This window comes from Bufo bufo, chromosome 5, assembly GCF_905171765.1.
Source record: "Bufo bufo chromosome 5, aBufBuf1.1, whole genome shotgun sequence".
Lineage (NCBI taxonomy): Eukaryota > Metazoa > Chordata > Amphibia > Anura > Bufonidae > Bufo > Bufo bufo.
In genome coordinates, this window is record NC_053393.1 from 217,290,893 (window position 1) to 217,304,971 (window position 14,079).

Below are 14,079 nucleotides of genomic sequence, written 5' to 3' on the forward strand. Positions count from 1 at the left end.
TGCTCACATTGCCAAGAAAATCTATTTAAAAAAACGCTGTTTATTCTCTGGCCCGTTAGAAAGCTACATGATGTAAATAGTAGTGAAATAAATGTTCTTACTGGTGACTAGTGGCCCACAGCTGTGTCATGTGATCGGCACTCTGACTCTCCAACTGACACCAATGTGCAGACAGGAAGTATGTCAGTCTCAGAAATGAGAAGAGAAGCTGACTTACTGTTCACACATAAATGTTGTGTCACTTGGAGAGTCAGAGAGTTGGTCACATGACACAGCTGAGGAGCATGAGGGAGGGGATAACTCATAAACACAATCACTGTTAAGAAAATTTCCTTCACTACTGTTTACATCATGTACCTTTCTAACAGGCCAGAGAATAAAACAAAATACCTAGGACTCATTCTCACAAAAGAAGTTTAAGGCTAGGGCTACACGACTACATGTGTCTTGCGACAATTTTTATAATGATGGTCTATGGCGTCGCACTGCATCTTGGATGGATTCTTTGCTACTGTCATGTTGCAGTATGTCGCATGTCACAGTGCGACACCATAGACCATCATTATAAAAATTGTCACGCGACATTGGTGTGTCAAAATGTGTAGTCGTGTAGCCCTAGCCTTAGTCAAATGCTCAGATGCTTCTAGTCATCAAGACTTTAAGGCCTCTTGCCCACGACCATATGCCCTCCGAGATATACGGTCTGTGAGCGGGCCATATGTCTCATAGCGGCATTGATCGTGCGCACGGGAGCGCACAGCATCATAGATTACAATGATGCTGTGGAGGTCAGGCCACCCGCGGGGCTATTGTCCTGCACTCATATGATCATATGAGTGTGGGACAATAGCGCTGCTGGCGGCCCGACGTGCACAGCATCATTGTAATCTATGATACTATGCGCTCCCGTGCGCACGATCAATGCAACTCCGGGACCTATGGTCCGCTCACGGACCATATATCTCGGAGGGCATATGGTCGTGGGCAAGAGGCCTAAAGGTGTTGTCCAGGATTAAGAAAATATGGTGGCTTTATTCCAAAAACAGTACCACATCTGCCCATAGATTATGTGAGGTATTGTAACTCAGGAAAAACTTCTAATGGGGTGTTTTTGCAAAAAAGTAGCCATGTTTTTTTTTAAATCCTGTACAACATCTTTTTAATGGAATTTCACCTAACTTACACTGTTTTCCTGTCTGTAATGACTTGGCGTGCGGACAGAAAAAGTGCTGCTCCCCAAGAATCAGCGTGGTACTTACAATATATTTCTGATACACAATGAAAATACTGCTGTTAAAAGGGGTTTGCCACTTTCTGGTTACTGTTAGCCAATGTATTTGTGAGATGGCGATGGCATTAGCGAGCGCTCCTCTCCATACTCTGGAGGAGATTGCTGCATGTAAATGAAGGGGTCTCCTCCACCAGCGAGCAGCAGATTGTCGGGAAAGAACGATCCCTTCCCGATAATCTGCTGTTCTGTCGTCCCATGTAAAAGGACCTTTACTAATAAAGCCTTTGTTGAAATTGTGTGCCATATTCAATATTTCATAAGTAAGGTATGCCCCCTTCTTTGACAAGTCTTTTTTGCTGTCCATACAGAGGTCTTGCCCACAAAATGGCTGCTGATGGAGGGTCATGTGACCAAGCAAATCACTTCCATGTAGGGCTGGGCGATTAATCAAATTAATTTGATTAATTTGCCTTTGATGCCCCTGACTATTTTTTTTTTACTGAATCGTCAAAATCGATTTTCATAATGGCACTGTAGTGCTGCCTCCTGGCCCACCCCGCCATGTTTTACCTTGCTGCCGCCTCCTCATCATGAGCCTGGCTTGCCGCCTTCGCATTATCCTGTTCGAGGAGCGGGAGCAGTCTGAGCAGGACACTGTGCAGTCCCGGCATCATGATGATGGTTTAAAGGACATTATTTGATTAAAGCTTTTGTTAGCCTGTTTATTGGCTGTGCTTCAGTATGAGCCATGTGCTCTTTGCTCCAGACTCCATCTTGTGAAGGCGGGTGCAGCTTTTAAGTTAAGGAAAATGTATTCAACTTCACACAGTGATGGTTGAAACTCGGATGAAAGTGCATACAGTTTTGATGCGTTTTTTATTTTAATTTTACAGGTGAAACATTAAACGTGTTTCACCTGTAAAATTGATAAACTGCACCAAAAACTGCATCACAGCTGCACGCAGTTTCACTAAAATTAAAGTGTAACTATCATATTTTTTATTTGCTAGTTTATTAGAGCTAGGCATGTATACCTGAGTTAGTCTGTCAATGATTGTCAAACAATCTATTACCTTATAATAACAGCTTTCATTAATGTCCCCTGTCCATTTCCATTGGTCGCTTAAAAGACCGTTGCTATGGCTTGTCTGTCTCCGGCTAAGAAGACACAGGGGCGGTCCTTCACACTGCATGCCTGCATTAGGCTTCAGAGTGAGGAGGCGTGTCCCTCAGTAATCCAATCTGATTGGCTGGCAGGGAGCTGCTGGCTACAGCAAGTGTGTATGGGAAGTTAGGGAAAGCAGTTTTGGCCTCAGAGAACTGGCAGAGGAGCCATCTTGAGAAGGTTCTCATATTGTAGAGGTTAAAACAGCCGTAACTAAGGGAAAAACCTCAAAGAAAACACTGGTATGTGAAGAAACTAAAGATTGCTTTATGCATAATTCTCCACCAGCAGTAACATATGCTAAAATAGATTTTTTTTATGAAAACATGACGGTTACACTTTAAGTTCAGATGTCCTGTGTGAAATCTGTTGCCCTGATCCGTTCCATCAGGACAACGGATTTCACATTTAATGCCATCCGTCGGCATCAGATGGCATCCGTTGCCTTCAGTTAGGTGTGTAATTCGAACAGATCAGGGCAACGGATTTCACAAAGGAGGTTTGAACTTAGCCTTAAATGGGTTATCCACCTTTTAGGATTTGATGGCCTGTCCGTTGTACTATTACCTCTCCTTGGTTTAATTAACAAAAATAAGAAAACCTAGATTATTTTATTTTTTTGCAAAATCGCCCATCCCTACCTCTATGTTATGTCTCCTCCATTCAAATACACTGCACCTGCCATCTGCACTGTTGGGATTTTAGTTAGGTGCAGTGTTAGAATAAAGAAGGCTGATCAGCAGCCATCTTATGGACAGGACATCTATGCAGACAGCACAGAAGATTTGGCCAACAAGAGGGCATATCTTATGAAATATAGAAATTAGGTAGGTAGGAAGTACCATATAGTCATCTTACAAACACATCTGTCACATATAGCCAGAAAGTGGACAACCCCTTCAAGGTTTTTTTTTTAAGAAAAAGATAAGAATGAAAATTAGACTGAAAAAAATTGAAAGGTTATTTCTGCTTCAGACAAAGCTGACAAATATGGCCACCACTGCAGCTCTAGTAGGGATGTCATCCAATGGCAAATTGGCCTAGTAATGCAGGTATATTGAAGCGGGATATGCATCTCTACTTGGAAAAGCAAAGTCCAAGGCTCTAGAATAGCTGTTTAAGAACCCCTGTGAAAGATGTAATGGAAGCCATTTTGCTCTCCTAGAAACAAGGGATGACTGAATACAATCTTTATGTAACTTTTTAAAAGAAGGGGACAACTCAAAAACTGCTTTTTTATTGTAATGAGATGTTTCAGAACCTGAAAGAAAAAAAATCCAACAACCACTAAGGAAGAAGAATCAGTCCATATTAGTGGTTTTGAAAAGAGGCCGTATTGGGACACTGATGTCATTCAATTGGTGGCAAAGCAGAATGAACCTGGTAGGGTTGCGTTAGTACTGATTGCAAGTGAGGGGACTGCGGGATGAGACAGATGGCAAAGACAATGCTTCATTACACTGTGAGGGATCCCGTGAGCAGGGAAAATGTGAAATAATTCCGTAAAGGACTTCACAACTTCTGCCAGTGGGAACCAGGCTGTGATACTCAGCATGGCTGCAAACTCTAATTACAGCTACAACACACTATGTGAAATTCTTCCAAAACTCTGGGGTCAAACTCTAAATGTGCTCATCTTAATTCCTCTGCACCACTGGGACTGACAAAGCGTGTTATTTCCTCTTGTCACTGGAAAAACATAAAGCTATGAGATTATATTTGTAACAACATACATATGGCCAAGATGACTGCCAGAATATAAAGTTATAATATAAAATCAGCTTTTGCCCAACGTTCTAGCTCCCCTATTTTATAGTTCCCTACCCTCATCCTGAGGTCCTAGGCATTTTCTTGCATGCTAAAGCCTACACTTCCATGCTGATTCCCAGGTGGCATATCACTCAGGAAAACACACAGAGCATGATGTACCAGAGGCCAAAAATATATATATTTTAGTACCTTTTCACCTGTTGCTTTGTAGGAACCACAAGCAAGCGGCTGTTGATTGATTCATGTCTGTGGACAGTTATGAAAGTCAAATTCAGCTTCGGGTGCAGCGACTGCGCATGTGCTGCTACACTTCTGGGTGCACTTGCGACTCCTGTAGTTGAATTTGAGGTTTATCGCCAAAAAGTCTGGCCCTGTCAATCAACAGGCAGGTGGGCGCTTCACCAGGGACAACCCCTCATAGAGGAAGAGCGCCTGGTAATGAGACAAATCGATTTGTTAGAATCATTTCGCTCATCACTAGTATCTATGTTAATTAGTTTGACTCCAGATTTATCACATCTACGTTTTCAAAAAGTTGCAAACTCACTCCAGGAAGAAGGGAGGGGAGAGTGACGCAAAAAACTGGAGTAGCATTTCCAGACAACAGTGTTACGTTTGAAGATGCGCCGAATCTATCAAACAACGTGCGCGGTTTGATAAATATGGGGCAAAGTACGCCAATGCAGACTCGGGCAAAACTGACCTCACCATAAAATCCCTCCAATGTTTGCAAATAACAGACTTGAATAGGTACTAAGACAACACTGGATCTCTCGGCTCTTGTGGAGATCATGCAGTGTCACGCTCTGTTTTGCCGAAGTGAAACGTGGTACCTTATAATGACATCATCAGTCAGAAACTGATGCCTAGCATTGGATGATAGAATTCTTCTACATGGAGTTTATGAAGGGGGAAGGAAACTTTTTGTTTCCATGTCAGAATACCTTCTAGTGGCTTCACAAGTGATGGAAATAAAAACAAAACAAAAAACATTTTTTTGTATAGTCAAAAGGTCACATGTGATTTTTTTCTCCTCCATAGGGAAACACTGAAGTTGTGTGTCATACTGGCAGTCCGTGCCCACCGCTGTCCTACTCTCTCAGTGTTTGTATTGGAACGAGTGCTCGGTGAACTTTCTTTCAACACCGCGAGAGTTAAACCTTTTCTCTTGCTGACTAAAGTGCTGATCAGCCTCCCTATTTAGCTGGGTGGTGCTTCCATCTCCCCGACTACCCGCGTACCGTACTTCACCTGACTACCAATTCTACTCCAATTCTTCTCCCCCGACCTTGGAACTGCTACCTGGACAACGCACATACTTAGCCTGTCCTGACCTTTGACTGCATTCAGACTATGTGTGCCTGATTCTTTGGTGCTTCACACCAATGTCTCTGATCGCTGTAAGTCAGCTGCCATCTATACCGGGAATACTCTAGGAGGCAACGGCCTGGTTGGTTCCCTGCAGCAAAGTCCAGATCCCTGTACAGGGGTTAAAAGGTTAATACCAGGGAACCTGCAGGACAACACCTTTAGGTTTAGCCCAAAGTCAAACCGGTTCACACATTGTGTCACGGCTGCAGTGACCCAGTGATTTTACCGTGAGTGCCATGTAGCTGCAGAGCCCTAATATAATGGTATAAATCTACGGTATAATTCACAGCATTACTAATTATTGATGAGAATCAAGTTCTGTATCCTACATTCTTGAATCTAGCGGCCGATCCTGGTTACTGTATCTACATTCTGGTTCTGTCGCTTTGGCTCATGTGCTTTCCTAATACCCTGATCTTGAACTTCTTTCTTTTTCTGCTAGCGCCTAACATTTTGGGATGTTTTCCTATTGATATCTATGAAAATTCAAAGTACCAGACCACTAAATAGTTTGAATTGGGTCCTGGTATGGAGTGGCTGGCTCCTAAAGTGTATGGTGACTTGAATAACCCCTCCTGAAATATTTTAACAATGTATAATTTGTTAAAAAAAAAAAAGCGCAGGAAGAGAAGAGAGTAAGAAACGTCACTTAATTCCTGTGGAAACTGAACATTTAATAATAAATGACTAGACTACTGACTTACAGCTACTAATAATTATTTCCCTTACGGAAGATTAATACTCTAGGGTTCAAGCTCATCAAATGTCACACATGCTGATGAGTAACAGCTAGAAAATAATTTCCTCAGTCACTGCACCATGACACATCCAGTAATTACAGGAATCCCCTATATGTACTGAACATATTATTTTAGACATTCTCCCTGGCTGATGGGGTTGCTGGAATTCCTAGTACACAACTATGATCCAAAGAGTGTGCGGAGGACTTCTCCCATCTAAAATAATGGATCTTTGACGGAACTGACAAAAATGGATGCAAAATCAGCACAATGGATGCTCAAAATGAAGGATCGTTTAAAAAAAAAAAAATCTGTTGTTCTAACGTAGGCATGCTCAACCTGCGGCCCTCCAGCTGTTGTAAAACTACAACCCCACAATGCCCTGTTGTAGGCTGATAACTGTAGGCATTTGGGCATGCTGGGAGTTGTAGTTTTGCAACAGCTGGAGGGCCGTAGGTTGAGTATGCCTGTTCTAACGGATCAAAAAAACGGAAAACAAAAAAAAATTATGTGAACGTAGCCTAAGTGGTAAAATAATCGCACCTGCAATTTTTCTTTTTTTTCCCTCCAAAAAATATTACATCTCAGGAGAAATATAGATAATCTTTTCAAATGCATTCTACTTTTTGAAGCTAATATGTATATATAAGCCGAGTGTCCCCAAAAAGTGTTTGCGTATTGCCCTAAAAATTGTAAGAGTTAAAGCGCCCATATGAGTTACAGCAACAGTGTCCCAATAACTTACGTGCTCCCTTAAAGAGGACCTGTCACATCTCCAGACACGTCTGTTTTACCAACTACTTACATTCCCCATGGTGGGAATTAGAAATGAACGAAGTATTGGAAAATTCGATTCAGCTGCTTCGACGAAGAATTACTTCATCACGAAGCGCATTTCTTTGTAAGCAGCGGGTGCAATGACAGGAAGGGGCGATTGCACTGCTCCCCGTCACTGTACCCCTCAGATGCCACTTTCATACATGATCACGGCATCTGATGTACATAACGTGGTGTAAAATGTAGAAAACATACTTACCTGCTCCATTTGCTTGTGACAGGCCGGCCACCGCCATTTTGCTTAAAGAGCTGGTGTGGGATTTCAGCGGAGATCTTCAAGCAAGATGGCAGCAGCCGGCCCATTGCGAGCAAATGGAGCAGGTAAGTATGTTTTTTTTTTTTTGCACTATTTCAGGTTAAATCGATATGCAAAGCATAAAGTATATGAGAAAGATCAATACTTACATAAGAGTGTGCATCCAATTAACATTGCCACTTCAAATTGGTGCTACATACATGTTGCATAAAAAATGACATATAATCCATCATGCCATTTCACAGTTCTAGTAACAATCAAGTACTTAAAGGGAATCGGCTCCAAAACACCCCCACAACTAGTGTAGGCGGTATATAGTGTAAGTGACTCTGAGTCTGGTCATGTGATTTTTATCGCCATACTCACTTGTAGTCTGTGCTCCCAATAAACCAGCAGTGAAATGAAAATGAGAGGACTCCTGTGATCACTCACATAATGAGAGGACTCCTGTGATCACTCACATAATGAGAGGACTCCTGTGATCACTCACATAATGAGAGGACTCAAACAGGACTCTCAATGCATTTTACTGCTGGTTTATGGGAGCACAGTGTCAGACTACAAGTGAATATGAAGATTACATAGACGGACTCCGCACCACCTAAATTATACACTGCTCAACCTAGTTTTGAGATTCCCTTTAAGAAAATATTTGGAACAATTTAGGATACTTTCACACTTGCGGCAGAGAGATCCGGCAAGCAGTTCCGTCGCCGGAACTGCCTGCCAGATACGGCAATCTGCATGCAAACGGAAAGCATTTGTAGACGGATCCGGATGCGGACCAGTCTTACAAATGTATTGCAAGAACGGATCCGTCTCTCCGGTTGTCATCTGTCATCAAATTTTTACGGATCCGGCATTGCGGATATTTTGAATGCCGGATCCGGCACTAATACATTCCTATGAAAAAAAAGGCATTCAGGCAAGCGTTCAGTTTTTTTGGCCGGAGATAAAACCGCAGCATGCTGCGGTATTATCTCCGTCCTGATCAGTCAAAATGACTGAACTGAAGACATCCTGATGCATCCTGAACGGATTACTCTCCATTCAGAATGCATGGGGATATAACTGATCAGTTCTTTTCCGGTATAGAGCCCCTAGGACGGAACTCTATGCCGGAAAAGAAAAACGCAAGTGTGAAAGTACCCTTACAAAAGCCATACAGGTGGAAAACAACACATGTACCTAACCATACACTGGTAATTAACAAAATGGGAATATTAATGGTCCATCAAGACAGTTTTTCTGAGACATACACACAAAATAATTCAAAATCTGCACAATAGTACATTGTAGTACAGTTATAGCAATACACTTTCTTCTTTGCGAATATGGCTTAAGAATCAGCAATATTGCCAGGCTTCACTGCCATTTCTAAGGTATTGAAGGGAATCCATCACCAGTTTTCTGCTGCTAGGTTCTAACAGCTCCAGCGCTCACGGCTCTCCCCGCCCCCTGACACTGACTGAAGTTTTGTTTTTTCCATATAAATCAGCAGCAGGTGGGCGGAGAAAGCCAGTAGCGCATGATTTTGAAGGCTTGTTCGGCATGCGCTGGAGCTGTTTAGCAAAATGGCTGGGTCAATTAAACAAAGTGACCCAGCATTTTGTTAAGGGGATCTGTCACTAGTTTATGTTGCCCTTAGTTAGGACACCATGAAACTGGTGAAGAATTCCCTTTAAGTGCAGATCATCTTTACTCAAATAAACTGGTGCCAGGCAGCCTGTCGATAGTGATCTACCGGTACACTGCAGATGAGTTGCTGGTAGACCGTGGTGAGGACATTTCAGCATTAGGAATAAATGGCCTGCAGGAGAATAGGTTGGGGAAGGCACAAGGGAGCGGAATGTGACTGGGACATATTACTCTTTAATATCTGGCACAATTGCATTCATTCTGTCTAGCAGAACACCTGCAGTGACGTCGTGTGTTCTGCTATCACAAGTCCCTTAATGCGAGTCTGGAGGAGACTAGACTTATTATGTGTCGTTAAAGCAGCGGTGCCAAATCATGTCGGATTATAGAAAAGAGACTGCAAAATCACTGCCATGTCTCAGTCCATTTATATGGAGCAAACTTTACTCTCAACAAAAACATGATTTAACCCATTAAGGAATTTTTTATTCTGCCTTAAAGGGAATCTGTCACCCCAAATTTGTACTATAGAGTAATACACGAGTAGTACTGACCATAAGGAGTCCCAGATCACTATTTTTTATTTTCCTACAGTTCCCGTTCCCCCATTATCAGCACTCAGAGCTGCACTGAAATACACAGTCAGGACTGCTGTGCTAACATAATGGAGAGGACTCATGACCGCGTGCACAGCAGTCCTGACAGTGTATTTCAGTGCAGCTCTGAGCGCTGACAGCAGGAGAACAGAGGCAGTAGGAAAATATAAAATAGTGATCTGGACTCCTTATCTGCAGTACTACTCATATATTACTGAAGTTTATAGTCGAAAATTCTGGTGACCGATTGTCTTGGTTGGTCCATGAAATGCCCAGAAACAGTAACATATTTTGCACGCAAGCATAATCTATTGCGTACAGGAGTCTGAAATCCTACGTATCCATAGGACGCAAGAAGGTGGCGGTCACATGACTTCATAAGACCACTTCCATGGGCTGTTTCTGCCTTCTAACATTATGGCACAGGTTCTGAATGGTAATGGATGTGTCCAACGCATGTGGATTCTGGAACTCTCACTTCCAGGTGGACTGAAGTCACCAGTGGCTTTGCAGCTGCTGGGAGGGGATGCATAGTTTTGCTACAATACACTGCCACCAATGACTGTACCAGCAATAATTATTAGTGAGCCACAGCACAAGCAATGTCTAGCTCTGTCAATCTAAGGGGAGGGGGAGTGTACTAAGCATCAAGGGGCATGGCAGCAGTGGTGCTCAAAGAGCTATGCTGGCCCCTCTGTGCTCGAACGGCCTCATTTGCATGAATATAAAAGTCCACATATATCTCGCTAGAGGCTCTTTAATACATGGACAACTCGAATCTACCAGAGCGAGCGCCTATAAGGCCGGGAAACAGACACAGGAAACGGAGCAGCAGGGATAACGAAAGTGGGGCAAAGAACAATTGCAGATAACAATTCAATCACTCACAGTCAGCCATCAGTGGAAAAAGGCTTCTACAGCAGAGAGGTTATGCCACTTAAAGGGGCTGTCCAACCTCGCTGTTTCCACAACAGGTGCTTCTGTTAGCCACTTGGGGCTGGTGCTTAGTCCCATCTTTTCATGGAAATGGTGAAATGGGACAACCCCTTTAAAAGTTTATTAGTCTACAGATGTACAGCAGTGGTGGGGTTGCAATACAGTCAATTTTGCTTTCAGGGACACCTGACAGCCCTTCTCACTTTAGCTTGTCTGATCTTAGGGGTCCATTACACAAGCAACTTTTCCGTCTGGATTCGATGCATGTAGCAAACTCATAGCATCTGGACTGAATCTTGACCCATACATTTCAATGGGGTTGTGTACACGTTTTTCATGCATCATCTCTTTGTTGAGGAAAAATCACAGCATGTTCTATATTGATCGTTTTTTCATGCAGCCCTGGCTCCAGAGAAGTTATTAGGGTTTGCGTGAAAAACGGAAGGCATCCAGATGCGTTTTTCACTGATGGTTGCTGGAGATGTTGAGTGTTATTCTTTAGTTTTTCTTCACGCTTGTGAAAAACACATGCAATCTGGATGGAAAAACGCACAAACTGAACACAACAAAGATGATTTAACTTGCGTCCAAAATCATCCGTTTTTCCTGATCAGATCTTGACAAAATCCGCACTGCTCGTGTGAAAGAGGACTTAGACAGTCTAGCTGCTGATGCTTCCACACCCAGGTTCAGCACGTGCCCCAACTGCCTCTGCTTATAAAAGCAATCTTACACACCCCTCCATGCTAGTGGCTCTCATAAAGAAAGACTATGCTCTATAACATCCATAGATCTTAATATGACATATGGACAGAGGATGTCCTAGTGTCACCAACCCTTTAATATAGTTTGCTTCCTTGCTACTACAACAGTCACATCAACATAATTTACCTGCGCGTGGCAGCTCCTCTCATGTGTCTTGTTTAAGTGATTAATTGAAAAATGAGCTAAATTATCCCTAACTCTATGATCACACTCCCTATAGATGTAGACACAGTCTAAAGGGAAGCACTCGCAGGGGTCAGCAAGAGCCAAAAGCACCATCTTTCTTTGCCAAAGCGCCGGATTGCCCAAGCGTCCATCAGTTTATCATGGCAGTTAGACAGGGCAGGAGACGGAGTTGCTATGTGAGCTACTTAAACAAATTCACAAACAGCGCAGGTATGGTACAGTATTGTTTCACCCAGTTCTTTGCTACGGTTCTCATTGTTACAGCTGTCTACTTTCAAAATCAACCACAACTTCCACCCTCTGTTCCTTCTCTCCACATCAGACCTTCCCTCCTTCCCTCACCCATGTTCAGTTCACATACACTTTTTACCCTCATACATCACCCTGACCCATCTTCCTTCATGGCGCAGTATAAAAAACAACCTTACAAATCATTCAAGTTGCTGTCTCTTTCTATTCTCCTGCTACTAGCTGCAGGGGATATTTCGCCAAACCCTGGCCCTCCCTATTTTGCCAACTTCAGCTTCTCATCTGCCAGATAGAAACCCTGAAAAATCTTATTAATATTCCCTGTATCTCTTCATCAGTCTCTTTTAACTGTGCGCTCTGGAACGCACAGTCAGTTTGTAACAAACTCCCCACAATCCATGACTTCTTCCTTTCACACTCTCTGAATTTGCTTTCACTCACAGAAACCCGGCTTCAGCATTCTGACCCTGCTTCCCCTGTTGTCTTATCCTATGGTGGACTTCTCTTCTTCCATACTCCCAGACCTGATGACAGATATGGTGGAGGAGTAGGCATACTACTTTCTTCTCAGTGCACATTTCAGGTCATTCTCCCTTTACTCTGTCACATTCTCCTCTTTTGAAATCCATACTATCAGACTCTTCCGCCTCTTCCGTTTCAGTTGTCTACCATCCATCAGGCTCCCCCCACCAATTCCTAGATCATTTTGCTGCTTGGCTTCCTTACTGCCTATTTTCTGAATCACCAACACTTCTTAGGGGTGATTTTAATATCCCCATTGATAATCATATCTCCCCATCAGCCTCTCACTTTCTTTCTATAACCTCCTCTCTTGGCCCATCACAACTAACTTCCTGTGCCACACACAAACAGGGCAATACACTTGATTTTTTTGTCTTCTTCCGTCACTGCTCAGTCTCAAACTTTAACTTTATCCTTCCCACTTTCTGACCACAATCTTCTTTCATTTACTATTAAGACCTCTCACTCTTCTCACGACAATCCTTAAGGAAAACTATATACCATTAACTGCCAGCAACATGGACAAAAGTTAGCTCTTACCCCAATCTCTTCCCTTTCCTGCCCAGACCTGACTGCCAATCATTACAACCATACCCTCAAAACCACTCTAGATGAAGCAGCTCCAATATCAGTCCGACCCTCCCGACACAGATCACGGCAACCCTGGCACACACCTGAAACACATATTCTCCAGCGTTGCTCCAGATGTGCGGAACGCTTATGGAGAAAATCGCAAATATCAGCAGACATTCTCCATTATACATTTATGCTCGAAACTTATAATTCAGCCCTCAACGTTGCCAAACAGAGGTACTTCACCTCTCTCATCTCTTTACTCTCAAATAACCCAAAACAACTCTGACACTTTTCACTCCCTTTTAAGCCCTAAAGTTCAAGAACCCGTCACTGACCTCTGCTCTGATGACATGGCCACATATTTCAGAGATAAGATTTGCAATATCTGGAAGCAAATTATCTCCCAGTCCCCAACCAATTTCAATCCTTCTTTCTTCTACACTTACACATGCCCTCTCTCCTCTTTTGACCCTATAACAGATGAAGAAGACTCCAGGCTTCTCTCTTCTTCTTGACTCATCACCTGCAGCAGTGATCCTATTCCCTCACACCTTCTTCAGTCCCTCTCCCCAGCTATCATAACTCACCACACTACAATATTTAACCTCTCTCTCTCTTCTGGTATCTTTCTGTCCTCTTTCAAAAATTCTGTTATAACCGCACTACTAAAAAATCCATCTCTTGATCCGACCTGTGCTGCTAACTATTGACCAGTTTCTAATCTCCCCTTCATCTCTAAAGCTTGAAGCTATCTCTCTGCTAACTCTCTTCTTGACCCCTTCATGATGTCACAAAACTTTTATCTCCTCCCTGCTTCCCCCCCCCCCCCCCAGTCCCTGGAGGGATCGGATTTCACACATTGGACAGCAAGCAATGCAGAGTAAGTCTAACTGAAGACATTGCAGATTACGTTTGTTTTTTTCCACGTGGATTGCCATGCGGAAATAACGCGGAATAGTACAGTACCAGCAAAGTGTATAAGATTACACACATCTCAAGTACACTTCTCAAGCTTTGAGAAAGGTCCTGCCTGAGGTCTGATGAAGACTGGGGGTATGATCTGAAGTCTTGTGAAGATTTGGTGTCTGATCAAAAATATTTATTGTTATTCTCCTCCTCAAACCGTAGGTGTGTCTTATAGTGTGAGAAATACACACATACAGTGTATATATATATATATATATATATATATATATATATATATATATATATATACACATACACACACACTTACCTAAAGA

At 42.8% G+C, this 14,079-nt stretch overlaps 1 protein-coding gene across 2 annotated transcripts in view; it reads right to left on the minus strand.

Annotated features, from left to right (window-relative positions):
- LARS2 (leucyl-tRNA synthetase 2, mitochondrial) overlaps nt 1-14,079 on the minus strand; it is a 220,434-nt gene that overhangs the window by 124,289 nt on the left and 82,066 nt on the right. The gene's annotated exons all lie outside the window — the stretch shown is intronic.